The sequence below is a fragment of the Chiloscyllium plagiosum genome, chromosome 18 (assembly GCF_004010195.1).
Source record: "Chiloscyllium plagiosum isolate BGI_BamShark_2017 chromosome 18, ASM401019v2, whole genome shotgun sequence".
Lineage (NCBI taxonomy): Eukaryota > Metazoa > Chordata > Chondrichthyes > Orectolobiformes > Hemiscylliidae > Chiloscyllium > Chiloscyllium plagiosum.
In genome coordinates this window covers 9,234,864-9,250,626 of record NC_057727.1, presented here as the reverse complement: position 1 = coordinate 9,250,626, position 15,763 = coordinate 9,234,864, and the positions used below count along the sequence as shown (strand labels likewise).

Here is a 15,763-nt window from a genome sequence, read left to right as displayed (position 1 = left end):
CCATCTAGAAGGACAAGGGCAGCAGATACATGGGAACACCACCCCCTCTGCAAGTTCCCCTCCAAGCCACCCGCCATGCTGACTTCAAAATATACCGCTGTTCTTTCACAGTTGTTGGGTCAAAATCCTGGAATTCTCTCCCTAATGGCATTGTGAGTCAACCCACAGCAAGTGGACTGCAACTTTTCAAGAAGACAGCTCACCCCCACCTTCTCAAGGGCAAATAGGGATGGGCTATCAATGCTGGCCAGCCAGCGACACCCAACTCCCACAAATTAATTTTAAAAAACTAAGGTTCAGCGCAGTTGTTCTAACCCAAATTTCTCACTCTCAAACTGAAAGTTCCATTCTACAGTGTTATGCTTACTGTTCCCTAGGGGATCAAAATGTTGAAGCTACAACTTAACCTTCATAAAACCAATGTGCATGCCAATTATCTGCTTTGCAATTAAGATCAATGAGAATGTGGCATCCCTTGCAAATCATTCATAGTGTGGGAATGGACCATTCCATCCCAACAGGTCCATACTGATTCTCCAAAGAGCACCCACCCAAACTCGCCTCCCCTACCCTATCCCCGTAACCCTGCATTTCCCATGGTTAACCCACCAAACCTACATCTACTTGATCACTATGGGCACATTAGCGTGGCCATTCCACCTAACCTGTACATCTTTGGACTGTGGGAGGAAACCAGAGCAACCCCGTGCAGACACGGGGAGAATGTGCAAACTCCACACAGACATTTGCCTGAGGCTGGCATCGAACCCGGGTCCCTAGTGCTGTGAGATAGCAATGCTAACCACTGAACCACCATGCCCCCCCATTTGTAAAGGTAAATTCAAGATCATGTTTCTACTGAGGAAGTATATTGAGGAAATCTTTGAACTTAGCACGGGCAATTAGCCTGTAGTCTTTGGGCTGCACGGTTTTTACAGAAAGGCTTTCAGAAAGACTAAAGGGGCTGGATGGGCTGCAACTTATTTCACTTGAGCATCAAAAGCTGAGAGATGACCTTATAGAGTCTATACAACCATGAGGGGCATGGATAAAGTGAATTGTGGATAAGATCTTTTCCCCAGAGTAGGGAAGGTCAAAATTAGCGGGTATACATTTAAGGCGAGAGGAGAAAGATTTAAAAGGGACCTGAGGGGCAACTTTTTCACACAGAGGGTAGTGCGCATGTGGAATGAACTGACGGAGGAATTTTGATTTGATTTGATCTGATTTATTGTTGTCACATGTACCTAATTATAGTGAAAAGTTTTGTTTTGCAACAGTACAGGCAGATCTTAGCAAACAAAAATCTTCGGGTGATTGAACAGAGCAAGGAACACAAAGTTACTGCTGCACAGGATGTACACAAAAAGGAAAATCAACATGAGGTTTGAAATTTGAGAGGTCCATTCAGAAGTCTAATAACAAAGGGGGAAGAAGGTGTTCTTGAATCTGTTGCTGTGTGTGTTTAAGCTTTTGCATCTTCTGCCTAACAGAAGGGAGTATAACCAGGATGGGAGGGGTCTTTGATGATGTTGGCTGCCTTCCTGAGGCAGGGAGAAGTGTAGGTGGGGTCAATGATTGGTTTGCGTGACATTCTGGGCTGCGTTCACAACTTTCTGTATTTCTTATAGTCCTGAGCAGAGCAGTTACCGTACCAAGACATGATGCACTCAGATAGAATGGTAGATGCAGGTACAGTTACAACATTGAAAAGACATTTGGACAGGCACATGAATAGGAAAGGTTGATCAACACGGATAAGTTGGACCGACGGTTCTGTTCCTGTGCTGCATGATTCTATGACTCTATGTGTTTGCAAAGAGCAAGAGACACCCCGTCTAAAAACTCAATCACGAGGTGGCGATTGGAGGTGATACAGTGAAGAGGCTCTTTCTTTGGGAGAGGAAGGTGGGCTGGTGGGCCTGTCCCTTCATTTTCAAAGCAGGAAATCTCTTTCTGTAGAAAAAAGAACGCATGAACCGTTGGGACAGATGTGACAATTGCATCATCTCACACCAGCTTAGGAGTTCAAAAAATGCTCGCAAGCGATTTATTTTATAATCAAACTCGCAGTGTTCTCCTTTAAAACGGAACACCATTGGACATTGCCACTTGAAAAGGTCATATGTGTATTTCCCCTTTAAGGGCCCCAGTTAGTAACTTCCAAATACCAATTTGAATCCAGATCTCTATTTTTGCCCACGAAATGTCAATCAAGGGCGGTGCAGGGGGCGGGGAACCTCTGCTACAACTGCTTTTTAAACTATGCTTTAATACCATAACTATGTTATGTATTTGGCAGCGAGTGTGTGAGTGTGAATTGAGAGAGTTAAACGCCTGTAGACTCAATGATGACCGCAGTACAGTGAATTGAGCGCAGTGATCATCGAGTGAGGAACTGATTCATATTTTCTACATTTTATACGGAGGTCTCCCCCCCCCCCCCCCTTCCTTTCTCCCCAGCCTCCCACCAACCTTCCCTCCCTCCTCTCTCTCTCTCTCCTTTTTCTCACTTGGAGCTGCGGCGTCTCCGCTTGTTGCTGGACTTAGTGAAATTTTTCCAGGCTGTGCAAACTTAAGGACAAATCGGTGCGTTATTTAATTTGGTGCTGATGGTAATTCTCATTTTGCAAAAAAAAAATAAGGAAGGGGATGATTTTTTAATAGGCGGCATTCCCAGTACTTGCTGGCTGTTTCAGATGGGAGATGCAACTGGTTTGAAGATGTTGCTTACACGCTCTGTAATCACAAACTGAGTTTGTGTGTGTGTGTGTGTGTGTGTATCACTCAGGTCGATTTGTTTGTCTTTTAAATAATGTGTTTACATCATGTCAGCCCTGTCTTTCTTACCTTTAAAAAGTCAATCGCCAACATTGATATTTATGGTCGCTGCTAGCTGGATAGTGTCTTTGTTTTGGCAGGATACAAGTGAATGAGTTTCAAATGCAAAAAGTTGAATGAAAAATTACAATTTTTATCAGCTGGTGTTGAGTGAAGTATTTTTGGCTCGTTGGTATCACCACAGTTTATGGCTATTTTAATAATAATTAATGCATGGTGTAGATCTTGATTAATTCAAATTTGCATGCATTATTTGCGATAGTGTATGTGAAATAAATCATGCATTTTGTTACGATTTGGTCTGTTTTAAAATAAAATGTTTTGTTGAGTTTGTTTTTGGTTTAAAATGTTGTTTAATTTGCACTTAGCTCCCCTTTACTGCTCAATGCACCAGTGCGTGGTCTCAGTGTTCAGATGTTTGTCATTGATGTACACAGTTGATTACAGGCAGCGTGAATATTCAGCTTTCAAAGTTTAATTCGCCTGATTCAGATTGAGTCTTGCACAGAACTCTCTCGCCCTCTTTTCCGCCGAAGCAATCAGCGGGATTGTGTGTGTGTCGGGAGTTTAATTGCTAGTGGCGCGGTTTTTCTGTGTTTTCACTGGGGCGACTTGCAGAGTTGATTCAAAGCGAGAGTTAGCGGCAGACGGGGCCAGGGCAGATGTTTCTGAAAGCTTGTGTTCACTTGCAGACCGGTTGTGTGTGCGTATACTTAAAATACTATTCCTCAATTTTTTTTTAGGTTGGGAGAGGGAAGAAATACCTGCCTCAAAAGCATTGCACTTTTGTTTTAATGCCCCCCCCCCCCAATATGGTATTAAGTGCCAATTGCCAACTGACTTTTAGCCAGCGATGGAACCACCCTCATGCTAGTTTTGCAAAATTAAATTTCAAGCGATTTGAAGTTCTGCTGGAGGGTTTATGCTCTCCCTAGAAGAGTTTGCTAGTTTGTAAGGAGTAAGTGGTTCAAAGGGTAAGGGAACCGTGGGCCATGTGCATGAATATAGTCAATTTAAAACTGCATCTTCTATTAAGAGAGCTCCAAGACCTGAAGCAATGTTTTGTTGTTTGGGGGTGGGGAGAGGGAATGGGGGGGGGGGGGGGGAATAAAACCTCCTGTGGTATACCCCTCCTCCTCCTCAGAAACAAAATTTGTGCCAATGGGTGTTTTAATTGCAATCTGAATGCTTAATCCTCTCGATTCCCGTGCGAAAGAGAGCAAGGTTAAAGTTGCTTCAGGCAAATGTGTGTCATTTACCGGGGTAGTTTGCGCGTTTTGACTCAGTACCACACTTGACGATCAGAACTAAACTCTGAAACCGTGGAAAAATCGTAGCTGCAAGTCTTCAGCCATTCATCCCCGGGTCACCTTTTTGTGTGTGTGTGTGGGGGGGGGGGGGGGGGGGAAGGGACAGATCTTTTTCTTCCAAGAATTACAGTACACCTCCTGTGAAAAAAATGCCTGTATCTTACTCATTTCCGGGACTGACCGAAATCGTTTTTTAATCTTGTGCTCCCCTCCAGTAACCTGGCCAAACGCAAACTGCCTGGAATTCCCATGAATTTGTCTCCCATGGCATTCTTGGGATTCCAGAAGGTTTAGTCGAGGGAGGTGAGGTAGTCTTTTATATTAAAGAAAAATGGAGCATCACAGCTAATTGATGGTGATAGAGGCTTTTTTCTTCCTAAGATAAAATCTCTCTTAGAGATTTGTGCATCCATCGGTAAGGGTTTCAAAGAAAGAGGCGAGTTTGCAACATGTTTTGAGCAAATGTAAGGCATCATTTGTAGATCTGAACCTTTTCATGTGAATGAAGACATCTTGGTAACAATCAGTTTTGAAATGATGGGCTACTTCTCTTCCAAGCTGGTGTCTAATGTGAAAAACTGTGCAAAAACACATTTTAATTTCCAGAAGAGAAGGCAGAGGTTTGGTGGTTAGTGGTAAAATCTCTGAGCTAGTAACCCAGAGCCTCAGGCTAATGCTCTGACGATATGGGTTCCATTGAATTCAGTAAAACAATAATCTAGAATTGCAGCTGTTCTAATGATCACCATGTAACTATTGGCCGTTGTAAATACCCATCTAATGGCTTTAGGGAAGGAAATCTGCCTTCCTTACCTGGTCTGGCCTACACGTGACTCCTGACCCACAGCAAAGTCCCTTAGCTGTAATTCAAGATGGAAAATAAGTGCTGTCACGTTTCCCATGACAGAATACAAAATAATCCAAACTACAGCTGGAGATCTGAAGTTAAACCAGAAAGTGCGGGAGAAATTCAACAGGGTCTGGCAGTTTCTGTGGATAGAGTTAACGTTTGAGTCCCCCCAAAAAACCCTGGCATTTGAACGATTGGATGTGCAAGAGGGGTAAAAACACTTGCCCCATTATAATAGTTAACAGCACAAGGTAATAACAGTGGGATTTCATAGGTTGTTCTTATGATGCAACAGCAGTTTCCCACTTTTACAAATAAAATGATGAACTGCAGACACTGGAAATCTATAATCAATAAAAACAGAAATTGCTGGAGAAACTCTTCAGGGCTGGTATCATCTGTGGAGTGAAAGCAGTTAACATTTTGAGACTGATGATACTCCTTCAGAATGACCCACCATTAAACTGCGTCCAGTTCTGGTCGCCCTATTATGAGAAAGATGTGGATGGTTTGGAGAGGGTTCAGAGGAGGTTTACCAGGATGCTGCCTGGACTGGAGACACAGAGAGTTGTGAGAGCATGGAATGCGTTGCCAGCAGCAGTTGTGGAGGCAGGGTCATTGGGGACATTTAAGAGACTCCTGGACATGCATATGTTCACAGAAATTTGAGGGTGCATACATGAGGATCAGTGGTCGGCACAACATCGTGGGCTGAAGGGCCTGTTCTGTGCTGTACTGTTCTATGTTCTATGTAAACTTTGTTTTCGATTAACACTTAGAATGCTGCGAACTGATCATTTCTAATGGTTAGCAGGGTAAAATACGACATTTGGTCTAGTTCACAATGCCCTGACATTACAATTTTTAAAAAATTCAAAATTCACAACGTTGCTGACTGGGCCAGTATTTATCATCCATCCCTAGTTATCCTTGAGAAGGTGGTAGTGAGCTGCTGCAGTCCATGTGCTGTAAGTGGACCCCCACAATACCATTACGGAGGGACTTTCAGAATTTTGACCCAGCGACAGTGAATGAACAGTGACCTATTTCCAAGTCAGAATAGTAAGTGGCTTGGAGGGGAATTTGCAGGTGATGGTGTTTCCATGTATCATTGCCCTTATGAATTTAGACAGAAAGTGTTGCCTACGAATCCTAGTTGAACCTGTGCAGTGCGTCTTGTAGATGGTACGCACGGCTGCTACTGAGCATTGGTGATGGAGGGGTTGAATGTTTGCGGATGTATGGTGGTTGGAGGGGTTTAAGGTTTGCACCCATTCAACTGGATGGGTGCCAGTCAAGCGGCTGCTTTGACCTGGATGGTGAGAAGGCTCTTGAAGTGTTGCTGGAGCTGCACCCATCCAGGCAACTGGGGAGTACTCCATCACATTCCTGACTTGTAGACAGTGAACAGGAAAGTGGATGAACTACAGAGCAACCAAAAGTTTTAAAGAGAGCATTTTATATAAAACTACAAAACCAAAACAAAAAATGCTTTTGAATAACTTGCATTCCTGGTGCTTGGCTCAATGTTCTCAATGTTTTGTTGTCTTTGTATTTGTCCATTCCCAGAAATTTCTCAGAGCGCATGAACTAATCCCGAGAGCTGGATAGTTCATTGGGTCCCAGCAGAGGGAGTAGTCACTTCTACTTAGTGTCTGGTTGAGAAAGGAGGGGGGGGGGGTGAGAAAGGGGGGGGGGGGGCGAGTGACACGTAGTTTTTGCAGCCAAACATTTGGTGTAGTTTGTTTGTGTTAAGGCAATATGTTTTGCGGTCAGCGCCGTGGAAAGGTTAATTACGAGTTTTCACAAATAAACTGCCGCAGTAGATGAACTCGTGCCTGACAACCTCTTTTGTGAAGCTGAGGGTTTCTGCCTGTGGGATGGGAAGGGGAAGGGGGTGTTGAGGCGCAGGGACAGGTTCTGAGTCGTCATGATATCACCGTTCCGAGGAGCCAGTGGAACGGATTTGGAAAATGTAAGCGGTCAGCTTCCAAACCCACTTCTGCCCGTTTCCCGCGATCTCTCACCATCTCAGCTGGCCCAGAGTCGGATCAAACAACATTTAATTTTGCACGCTATTTGGAAAGATGTGATTTTAATTTTTTTTTGTTGGGGGAGGGAGGGATTCTTAAAATCAGCAGAAGTTGAAAGGCTGCAGATTTAAACTGAATTTAAAAGGCTTCATACGGTTAACATTTGAGCAAGTGCTTTTAAAGCTTAACACGGACAAGAAACAGTTATGTCACGGTGATGGATTGCGCAGTTTTTGGGTTAAGCGCAGTTTTCGGTGCACCCGCCTTTCCCTTCAGATGTTGCTCTGTCTCTCTGCAGACTTAATTATCATTTTTAAAACGCTTTAGGCGATGAAGACTCAGGAAATCAGGATCAGACACGGGATCAAGGAAGTCTTCTTCCAGTTTGTTGCAAGCTGTTTTGGAAACTGGTACTCTGTACCGAGCTGTCTGTCCTCCGAGCTCACCAATCTGCTTAGAGCTGCAAACACCGGTCTCGTTGCAATCTCCCGTCGCTTACTTTTGAAACTTCCCACCCGTTGAACCTGCAGTTGAACATTTGAAGGGGGGAGGGGGGGAGGTTCCGAGAGAGATCTCCAGTTCCTGGTGGACCCTGTGGGCTCCCTCCAATATTACCCCATTGTGACCCACCCTCCAGCCAAATTTGTTCCAGCTCCAGAACAAGGAGGTGGTGGCAGGATTATGTCACTGAGCGAGTATTATCGACCCCCCCCCCAGGTTAATGTTCAGGGGACCTAGGGTCAAATCCCACCATGGCACATTGTGATCGTTGAATCCTGCCAAGAATATAGAATGCAACCTGACCTCATGATAAATGAAAGTCACCATTGTCTTACCAGACCATCGGATTGCTCCCTGATTACAGAGAGACAAACGGTGGTGGTTTAACCTGAGGGTCATCACCCCTCAGGGGAGGAGAGAGGTTGACTATAAGACATAGGAGCAGAAGTTAGGCCATTCAGCCCATCGAGTCTGGCTCTACCATTCATTCGTGGCTGATACTTTTCTCAGTCAAAGAGTGTGGCGCTGGAAAAGCACAGCAGGTCAGGCAGCATCCGCTGGATAGGTGGGAAGGAAGATGGACAGGTAGGACAGGTCAAGAGGGCGGTGCCGAGTTGGAAGGTCAGATCTGGGATGAAGTGAGGGGAGGGGAGATGAGGGAACTGGTGAAATCCTGTGTGGTTGGAGGATTCCAAGGCGGAAGATGCAGCATTCCTCCCCCAGGCGTCAGGTGGCTAGAATTTGGTGGTGGATAAGTTTCTCAACCCTGTTCTCCCACTTTCTCCCTGTAACCCTTAATCCCCTTGATAGTCAAGAACCAGTCTATCTCAATCTTAAATACCCTCAATGACCTGGCCTCCACAGCCTTTTGTGGCAGTGAATTCCATAGATTCACCGCTCTCTGGCTGAAGAAGTTTCTCCTTATCCCCATTGAGAAGGAGAGTGCTTCATAGTAACCTCAGCTGGTGTAGGAGTTGAACCCACACTGTTGGCATCTGTCTGCATTGCAAACCATCTGTGCAGCTAACCAACCCCCGATGATAATGTAACTGTCCATTGTTACAAAACCCAATGTGGTCCCAATAAATGCTGGCCTAGCCAATGGCACCCATATTCCATTAACAAATTAACCAAAAAGCCATTTGGTGTCAGTTGTAAACTAATGCTTCATTGGGGTTGTACTATCTTAATCAATGGGCAGTAGCTCCTGATTATCTTTGCTAAGGTGTAGGAGTAATAACGAGCCAAGGATGAAACGTACAATTTCGAGGGTACTTTTACAGTGAATGCCGAGGGGATGTTCCTCCTTGTGGGGGACTTGAGGACACTCAGTAGTGTCTCTTATTGTAAGATGGAGATGAGTCTTTTCTCCTTGGGGGGGGCTTGTTAATCTGTAGATAAATCTGCCTCTAATTATCTCCCCCCCCACCGGGTGAACCTGCTCCATCTGTTCATGACAGCGACTCCCACAAGTGGAGCTCATGCAGCGACATGCTTTGTAGTTCAAAGGGAAAGTTGCCCTTTTGCCCCCAGAGACCAAGACAGACTCAGAGTCACTGAGTGCACTTACAGAAGTGTTACAACACAGATGGTGGCCATTTGACCCATCGCATCTTCCCTGGCTCCTTGAATGCGCAGCTCACTTGCTGCTATTCTGTTGATAGTAAAGTTGAGTTAGATTTCTTGATTGACAAGTGAATTTTGGGGTGTTGGGCATATGGGGGTGAGCCTAGAAAGTGAAACTGGCACCACAACAGCAGTAACCACGCTCTTATCCAAATGCAGTGCAGCTTCATGGGGCCGAATGGTCTCCTCTTGCTCTCAATTCTTGTGGAATGGAGCTCAGGAGGAGTAGGTAATTAGTGAGTAGGTCAGAAAGTAATGCTTCAGGCAAAAAGTAGTTAACAAATATAAGGCGGTAATGTTTGGCGGAAACAGTAATGGAACCTCATGCTCCTTAGGGGAAGAAGTATCTGTATGAGATTAAGAAATTATGGGATTGGGGGCAGCAGAAACACATCATTAAAATTTGTAACACTGGGTAATAAGACCGTTCAACAAAAACGCAGAGAAAGCCAGGGGGTTCATTTCCAAAAGGATAGAAGTGAAAAGGCAGACCAGTTATGGTCAACTTGTATAGAACCTTGGTCAGACCACACCCGGGTTATTGCAAACCGATCTGATCTCCAAACAGGAATGTTAACAAACTGGAGAAGTTGTGAAATGGATCCATGAAGCTAATCCCAGGCTCTACAGATCAGGAAAGATTGAATTGGCATTGGCAGTTTACTCTAGATCTGAAAGGTGACAAATTAGAATTTATTTTTTTAAATTGTAAAAGGATTTGATATTTAACCATGAAAAATGTGAGGTGATGCGTTTTGGGAAGGCCAGCAAAGCCAGTGGGTACATGACGGATGGTAAGACCCTGGGAAGTACAGAGGATCTGAGAGACCTTGGTGTACATGTCCGTAGATCCTCAAAGGCAGCTGGGCAGGTAGATAAAGTGGTTAAGGAAATATAAGGTATATTTGCCTTTATTAGCCAAGATGTGGAGGTGCCGGTGTGGGACTGGGGTGGACAAAGTTAAAACTCAGCAACACCAGATTATAGTCCAACAGGTTTATTGGAAAGTACAAGCTTTCAGAGCGCTACTTTTTCATCAGGTACCTAGTGGGGTAGAATCATAGGACACAGAATTTACTGTAAAAGATAAATGGTTCTGTGTCCTATAATTCTGCTCCACTAGCTGCCTGTTGATGGAGCAGCACTCCAAAAGCTTGTACATTCCAATAAACCTGTTGGACTATAACCTGGTGTTGTGTGAGTTTTAACTTTATTAATCAAGGCCTTGAATACAAGAGCAAGGAGGTTAGGATGGAGTTGTGTATCACACCAGTTAGGTTGCAGCTGGAATGCTGTGTGCAGGTCTGGTCACCACATGATAGAGAGGATGTTATTCCTCAAGAGAGAGGTTTATATGAGATTCATGAAGATGTTGCCTGGGCTGGAGTGTTTCAGCTGTTAAGAGGTTAGATAGGCTGGGGTTGTTTTCTTTAGAGATTCCTGAAGAAGGGCTCATGCCCGAAACATCGATTCTCCTGCTCCTTGGATGCTGCCTGACCTGCTGCGCTTTTCCAGCAACACATTTTCAGCTCTGATCTCCAGCATCTGCAGTCCTCACTTTCTCCTAGAAGATTTTAACCTACTGCGAATCCTCTTACAAGGATGCCTTCCTTGAAGAAGCTCTCTTCCTCCCTCTATAAGGATTTCAGTGGGTCCCTCTCTCACTGCACACCCCAGGTCATCTCCTCTGCCTAGAAGCTCTTAACCTCCTTCCACCTACCGCATTTCCAATGCCCCTCCCCCAAGTCCCTCACCCTACCTTTTATCTTAGCCTGCTTGGCACACCTTCCTCATTCCTGAGGAAGGGCTCATGCCCGAAACGTCGATTCTCCTGCTCCTTGGATGCTGCCTGACCTGCTGCACTTTTCCAGCAACACATTTTCAACTCTTGTTTTCTTTAGAGCAGAGAAGGTTGAAGGGGAACTGATTTGAGGTTTACAAAATATTGAGGGGTATAGGTAGGGTAGATAGGAAGAAATATTTTCCCATTAGTAGAGGGATCAATACTGAGAGTGAGGGGGTGGGTTTGGCACAGTTTCAGTTGAAGGAGCAAGAGGTATAGAGAGGATTCGTGGAAGAACTGTTTTTAACGAGAGGGTCGTGGGAATCTGGAATTCACTGCTTGAAAGGATAATAGAGGCAGTAACCCTCAAGACATTTAAGAAGTATTTAGACAAGCACTTGAAATGCCATTGCATATAGGACTACAGATCAAGTGCTGGAAAATGAGACTAGAACAGAGAGATGCTTAATGATCAGTGTCGACAGTTAGCTGAAGGGCCTTTGTCTATGTTGTAAACATGTTATGATGGGGTAAATGTAAAAAAAAAATTCCACTTGTGGTATTTCCCCAAATTACCACAACTAGTACTTTGTGGTATTTGACATCTCTGCCAGCCCTTGGTGTTGGATGAGGATCGTTTGATGTAGTTCTTGACCACCGATCCTCCATTTGTCATCGAGTGATTAATGGTAGAGAATGCACCATCGTTGAGTATATACAGAAGAGGCACAGTTCTTTGGTAGTATGATTAATTGCATGACATAAGGTAGGTTCTTGATTAGTAGGGGGATCAAAGGTCACGGGGGGAAGGCTGGAGAATGGGGTTGAAAAACATATCACCCACAATCGAACCCACAATCGGAATAGACTTGGTGGGTTGAACGGCCTAATTGTGCTCCAACAACTGATGGTTTTATGATAGCAATATGTAGGACTACATTTAATTAGTTAAAAATCACACAACACCAGGTTATAGTCCAACAGGTTTAATTGGAAGCACACTAGCTTTCGGAGCAACGCTCCACACAATCACCTGATAAAGGAGCGTCGCTCCGAAAGCTAGTGTGCTTCCAATTAAACCTGTTGGACTATAACCTGGTGTTGTGTGATTTTTAACTTTGTACACCTCAGTCCAACACCGACATCTCCAAATCATGACTACATTTAATTAGACAGACTTACTAGAACTTGAGGGAACTGGTCCAGATGCATTGCTCCTTCCAAACGTTTGAGTGGTTTCCTTGTGTCTCCATCCATGGATGGTGCATGACATCAGTAGCCAATATAACATGAATGTTAAGCCCTTCAGCACCTTTACCTTGGACAACATCTAAGACCATTGATCATAAGACCATAGTAACAGGAGAAGGCCATTCAGTCCCTCGATCCTGTTCCACCATTCAATATGAGGTTAATCCAACATTCTTCACGATCACTTTGTACCATTTCCCCAAATTCCTTGACTTCCCCAACAGATCAAGAGTGTATCTCAGGCCAAGATATTTGCAGTAAAAACCAAAAGATCTACAGATGCTGTAAATAAAAGACACAAATAGAAATTGCTGGAAAAGCTCTGCAGATCTGGCGGCATCTGTGGAAAGAATCACCCAAGACATTAACTCTGATTTCTGTCAGTAGATGCTGTCAGACCTGCTGAGCTTTTCCAACAATTTCTGTTTTTGTCTTAAATAGATGCAATGATTCTGCCTCCAAAGTGGAAAAAATTCCAAAGACTCTCAACCCTCTGAGAGAGTAAATTCCTCATCTTCTCAGTCTTAAATTGGTGCCCCTTTATTCTGAGGCAATGCCGCCTCACACATTAACTCCTCTTGTGTGAGAGGCCTGAATTATGGCCCATAATTATAGGTTAGATTCCCGGCAGTGTAGAAAACAGGCCCTTTCTTCGGCCAAACCAACCCTCTGAAGAGTATCTCACCCAGACTTATTTCCCTCCGACTAATGCACTTACCACTACGGGTAATTTAGCGTGGCCAATTCACCTGACCTGCACATCTTTGGACTGTGGGAGGAAGCCGGAGCACCCGGAGGAAACCCACACAGACATGGGGAGAATGCCCAAACAATGTCCACACCGCCAGTCCCCTGAGGCTGGAATCGAACCTGGGTCCCTAGTGCTGTGAGGTAGCAGTGCTAACTACTGAGCCATTGTGCCACCCCCAGAGGAGCTGCTAATAAATCCAACAGGGTATTAGGAAGAAGCTTCTTTACCCAGATATTGACTGATCAATATCTATCTCAAAGACACTCACTGACTCGGTCTCCACAGCCCTGTGTGGCAATGAATTTCACAGTTTCACCACTCTCTATTATTAAAACTTGCTGCATATCTGAAGTGCTAAATCAATAGAATCTTAGACAGTGGTTTTCTGAGAATGCTTGCATGTAATCCTTTCCCATTAAAGTATATAAAACTGTGGCTTGGCAAATGCAGAAGTAGCATATCTAGTGTCTAGAAAATGTCCTTATGGTTAAACTCATAGATGTGATCAACTGGAACCATTGCACCCAGCTCTCATTCCTTCGCTTTTCACAGTCCATCTTCAAAATTGACGAATTGTCTTTTCCAATGCTCAGAGTACATAAGTAACATTCACAACAACGTTACTCATAACAGCACGGAGTATAAGAGCTAGAAGCAGGATTAGGCCATTCAACCCTCTGCCATTTGATAGGATCGTGGCTGATATCATCTCGGCCTCAACTCCACTTTCCTACCCACTCTCCATCCCCTTTAACCCATTACTAATTAAAAATCTGTCTATCTCCTCCTTAAATTTACCCCACGGCCTAGCATCCACTGCATCCTGGGGAAGTGAATCCCACAGATTCATGACCTTTTGAGAGAAGGAACCTCTCCTCATCTCTGTTTTAAATCTGCTATGCCTTATCCTGAAACTATGACCTTTCATTCTAGATCACCCCATGTGAGGAATCATCCTCTCTACATCTACATTGTCACTCCCCTTTGTCACCTCACATACCTCAATTGAATCTCCTCGTTCTTCTAACCTCCACAGTATAGGCCTAAACGACTCATCTCTCTTCATAAGACAAATCCCCTTCATCATGTCTGGAGTCAATCTAGTCAACCTTCACTGAACTGCTTCAATGTATCTACATCCTTCCTCAAGTCAGGAGACTAACATTGTACACAATACTCCCTAGTGTAGTCTCATTAATGCCTTGCACAATTGCAGCAACACTCCTTACTGTTATACTCTATTCCTTGAGCAATACGTTCCAAAATGCCATTTCCTTCTTTATTATCTGTTGTACCAGCATGTTGGTTTTCTGTGATCCATGCGCGAGATGACCCATATCCCTCTAATTCAAAGCACTCTGACATTTCTCTCCATTGAGAAAATAAGTTGTCTTTCCATTTCTCTGACCAAAATGGGTAGCCTCACATTTGTCCACATTAAACTCCACCTGCTTAATTTTGGCCTTTCACCTAATCTATCATTGTCCAACTGCAGGATTGCTACAATTTCTGGACCTTGTATCATTTCTTAATGCCTTCTAGAACATTGGACATTACAGTGCAATACAGCCCTTCAGCCCTCGATGGTTCCACAGTTCGGCGCAACAATCTGAAGCCCTTCTATCCTACACTATTCCATTTTCATCCATATGTTTATCCAATGACCAGTTAAATGCCCTTAAGGTTGGTGAGTCCACTCCTGTTGCAGACAGGGCATTCCACGCCCCTAGTACTTTGAGTAAAGAAACTACCTCTGACATTTGTCTTATATCTATCACCCCTTAATTTAAAGCTATGTCCCCTAAGTTTTTAGCTGTAAACTTAAAAAAAATCTTACATTTAATTCATGTAGAGCAGATGCTTTTATTTTAATAATACACCCTAGCCCCTGCATCTAAAGCAAAACCTGACCAATCAGCCCAACTGGTCAATACTAGAATTTATGCTATATTTAAGCCTTCTCCCAATACTCTGCAGCTAACCTGATCAGAATATTTTTCCTTTCAGCCTCATGCAATAATCTAGCTTCCCCCAATATATACACAGAGGCACAGAGACGCAGACGAACAGAGACGCAGACACACAGAGGCACAGAGACACAGAGACACACACTCTTTGCAGATCATTCTCCTCTATAGACCCTTATGGCTGTGAGTTCCCCAGTCTAACCACTCTGGGTGAAATGTTTCTGTTTCCTGACTTCCCCTTGGATGTATTAATGATTTTTAATATTTATGGTCACTAGTTTTGGTCTGCCTTCACATCTGGCAAACACCTTCTTGAGGTTTAGGAAACCATGAGGAGTATAAATGAGGTGAATGGCGGGTGTGTTTTCCCGAGGGATTTCAAGACTAAGGGGCATAGTTTTAAGATGAGAGGAGAAAAATTTGAAAAAAAAACAGGAGGGGCAAATTTTTTTATACAAAGAGTGGTTCGTTGTGTGGAATGAATTTGGTGGATGTGGGTCCAGTTACAACATTTAAAAGACATTTAGATAAGTACATGAATAAGAAATGTTTGGAGTGTTATGAGCTATACGCAGGTGGGTAGGACTAGTTTAGTTTGGGATTATGGTCAGCATGGACTGGTGGAACTGAAGGATTTGTTTAGTGCTGTATCACTGTGCCCATTTGATTAAATGTTTTCGTAATCATAAAGCCTTCTATCAAGTCACCCTCAGCCTTATCTTTTCTAGGAAAGAGACCCATCTGTTCAGTTCTTTCTGATAGGTGTGACCTCTTCGTTCTGGTAACAACTTACCAAATCTTTTTGTGCCTTTCACATTTATAAGTAATATCTAAAGCCAGGTTGTTGTCA

The 15,763-nt window shown here is 43.9% G+C and overlaps 1 protein-coding gene across 3 annotated transcripts in view; it reads left to right on the top strand.

Annotated features, from left to right (window-relative positions):
• Window positions 1-2,308: 2,308 nt before the first annotated feature.
• Window positions 2,309-15,763, top strand: part of si:ch211-161c3.6 (high mobility group AT-hook 2b) — a 222,959-nt gene continuing 209,504 nt past the window's right edge. For 2 of the 3 annotated variants that reach the window (XM_043707659.1, XM_043707656.1), the window contains exon 1: window positions 2,309-2,589. The gene's annotated coding sequence lies outside the window, so the exon portion shown is untranslated. The remainder of the gene's footprint in view (window positions 2,590-15,763) is intronic. The other variant, XM_043707657.1, reaches the window with a different exon arrangement.